This window comes from Camelus ferus, chromosome X, assembly GCF_009834535.1.
Source record: "Camelus ferus isolate YT-003-E chromosome X, BCGSAC_Cfer_1.0, whole genome shotgun sequence".
NCBI lineage: Eukaryota > Metazoa > Chordata > Mammalia > Artiodactyla > Camelidae > Camelus > Camelus ferus.
Window position 1 is genome coordinate 47583362 of NC_045732.1, and position 3472 is coordinate 47586833.

General features: G+C 61.8%; 1 pseudogene; it reads left to right on the forward strand.

Annotated features, from left to right (window-relative positions):
- Window positions 1-205: 205 nt before the first annotated feature.
- The window catches only part of LOC116661871, a 5643-nt pseudogene continuing 2376 nt past the window's right edge, over window positions 206-3472 (forward strand).

The following is a 3472-nucleotide window of genomic DNA, read 5'->3' on the forward strand; positions in this document are numbered from 1 at the left end:
GGAGGCCGGACCAATAAGGAGGCCCCAGCGCGGTCGTTAACCTCGCAGCGACAGCCGCGCGTCGTGTGAGGTGATCTCGTGTGGCGCCAGTGGTGCCTGACGCCGCCTCAGAAGGCCACCTGCCTCAGCCTCCGTGACCACGGTTGTGAGCGCGACCGGGACCCGGGCGATCAGTTGACGCCCCTGAGGCCCCCCCGGTCGCGACATGAGCTCCCCGGATAAGGTGTCTGTTTCGGAAGCGGGTTTCGGCCCAGAGGGCGGCGAGCGGGACGGCGTCCGCCAGGCCGGCCGCAGAGCCGGGGGCGACCCGCCCCCCCCCAACCCCAGGGCGCGCGGATCGGCCAGGCGAGGGCAGGGGCGCTTCGCGGCCCCCAAGGGCTTCGAGTCCGAGCGGGTGGTGCTGGAAGCAGGAGGGCCGGTGCTCTGGGGCCGCGAAGGCCGACCCGGCTCCTCAGCGGACGACAAGGGGGACGCCCGGGACCTGGCCGACGAGTCTGCGGCGCCGCCATCCTGCAGCAGCTGACCGACCGGGACGTGCTGGGCGTCCGCAGATACCCGTCCCGGGTGAGCTCAGCCGCCAGAGAGTCCCGCCTGTGGGCCGGGCCCAAGGCGGCTCCCGGCGGTCGAGGCGCGGCCGCCCAGAGCTGTGGAGAAGCGCAGCCGGCTGTGGCCGGCCCTCTCCCGCCTGATGGGGCTGAGGGGGGCCGGACCTGGGGGACGCCTAAGAGAGGCACGAAGAGCAGGATGAAGGCGGCTGCCGATCGGCCGCAGTCCGTCATGAAAGGCCTGGTGGGGCTGCCTTCAGACACCGAGTCGTCAGATGAGTTCAGTGAGCTCCAGCCGATTAGAGTGAGCATTTGCCTCAAAGAAGGAGGCCAGGTCAAGCCCCGCAGCTCTAAGGATCCGGGGACACAGCCAGACACTCGGCTTTCCAAGTCAGGGAGAATTTCCTGCCCTCCGCTCCCCAGGGACTCACCTCGGTTGTGGAAAGGCAGGACGCTGGGGAGCTGGAAATGTCTTCCCCTAAGAAAATGCAAAGCGTGCTCAGGGGGAAGGTGGGAAGCAGGCCCTATCTCGGAGGTGCTGCTGCTGGGAGCAGCCTGCCCCAGGCCACTCTTAGCAGGAGGGGGGTCCCGGAGAAGAAATCCCCCAGGGGATCTCCAACCTGGCCCTGGGGAGAATATTCCCTCCCTGGGGGCAGCGAGTCTCGGCAGCTCCCCTGGAACCGGCCACCTTCCCCCCAATCTCTGGTATTCCGCTGCTTGGGAGGTCCAAGAGGTATTCCTCGGTCCCTTCGGGAACCAAACAGTCCAAGCACAGCGGCACTGGCAAGAAATCCGTGGCCAGGAGGGCAAGGGTGTCCGAACCTGCGGTGGCAGGAGACACAAGGACCCAAATAGAGACCCAGTCGCAAAGGGCCAAGTGAGTAGGCCATGCTCCTCCTCTCTCCCCCTTCCCCCTCCCACCGCCCCCCACCGCAAAGTTCTTTACCTGTGCTCCTTCTGTCCATCCCTCAGGGGTGGTCATTGGGCTCCCCTGGGTCACTGGGTCATTAGGATGCCAGATCGGGGTTGTTCTACTAGGGACAAACACTAAGGTTTCCCTTGGGGTGTGGGGGTCACTTCCCCCCCCCATGGCTGGTATCCGGCCTCCTCTCCCAGACAGAGGCTGGGATGGAAGGGTGAACTGGTAGCTGAAATTGGATCAGGGGACCCCTTAGAAGTTTGGGGAACAAAACTTCAGTGATTAGAGTCATCAGCTTCCTGATTCCTATTTCCTAGCTGTTCCTTGCAGGGGGCCTGAGCTTTCTTAGTACCCCACTGTTGTCCCTGGCTCAACTCTGTCTGCTGGCCTGGGGCTGACTGAGGGAGAAAGTGCTGATGAGACCAGCCTGTCACATTCCACTCCAGTCCCCTGCCTTACCCCAGCCTCGAAACAGGTTCTCTCTCACCCACACACAAACATAGATACACATGCAACCAAGTAAACACACACACACATCCTGAATCCAAATTGGTAAGAAATTTTGTTTCAGCTTCCAACACACAGGCGAGTGCGATCTTTTTCGTGCGGACATCGTGGGGAATCCAGCAGTGGTAACCTCAATACCAGAGCCTCCCAGGATTCAGGACGCTTAGAGCCCCTGGCCCGGAACCAGGGAGACGACATGCCCAGAGGGCCTGCACCCCCAGGTGAGTCTCCTGGGTTTGATAGGAGGGGTGAGGGGACGAGGAGAGAAACCTCTTGCTGTCTCTGCTGGGGGCTCAGCCTTGCTCCCAGGCAACTTCTCCCCCAGGAGATGGGGTGAGGTCAATGGTTGTCTCGGGCCACATCATCCTCTGTGTGGGGTTTCTGGGGCAGGGGTGATGGTGGCAGTGCCCCAAACTGCAACTGTGGACATAGACTTGCGGAGGAACAGCCTACGCTGTTAAGTCCTGTTCACCCACTTTGTTCCCCCAGCTGCTGGATGTGGCTGCAGCTTCTGAGGGGGTCGAACCCAGAGCCACAGTCTCTGGGGACCACAGTTGGGGAATGGCTGCCCCTGGGGAAGAGAGGAGGCAGGCTTAGACAGAAGGTTGGAGCCGCTGGGGGGAGCAGGACTGGCTTGTTACCAGTAGGGGGTGGTGCTGCCTCACCTCCGGTTAGACCCTGCTAGGCCCTGTCCACCTCACTGGGAGCCTGAGAAGCTGGATTGTGTGTCCTTTCCCTGTAGGTGACCAGGAACCACTCGACCAGCCCCCAAGACCAGAAAGGCAGCAGCAGGCACCAGGAGCGCAGGGCTGTCCTCGGGTAATGCTTCCTCTGGTTCTTGGAAACAGGCCCAAACTACATGGGAGGATCTGTGTTTAGGTTAAACTGACTTCTGTGCGGCCTGCTTCCCTGCCCCCAACCCACAGCCTACGAAGGGAGCCCACGTCCTTTCCCCTGGGGAGCCTGAGCCAGTCTAGCCGCGGGGCTTTGGGATGTAGAGTCGGGAGGAGAGGGGAAGGTGAAGGAGAGAGGAGGCCAGAATATACTAATCATTTCTCTTTCCGGTGTCTCCTGACCTAGTGTCCCGTGCTGCAGAGAGAAATAGACAGCCTCAAGGAGCAACTCGGTATGAGGAACCAGGGGCAGAGAGCGGTGTGTTCGTGCAGAACCCGGGTGGGCGCTTGGGGTGGGGTGGGCTGCAGGTGCAGGCAGCCCCTCAGGGACGAGCATGCCTGCGGGGAGGAGACTAGCAGGCCTGGCCCTGGAGCCTGCTGCATGTTCTGAATGGTCCTGACATGGCCCAGAGCCTGAGAGCTGCTTGCACACTTTGGTTCCCTTTAGGAAACATTTCCACATTTAGTTCAGGTGGTGGTGGAGTGAATCAGGCCCAGGGCTCTTTGCATCTGGGCAGGAGGGGGTTTCAGGTTGCAGGGCTGGGCGGTTCGCCATGGGGACAGGGCTTGGGCTTCTATATCCCTATGTCTGGAGTGCCAGCTTATGA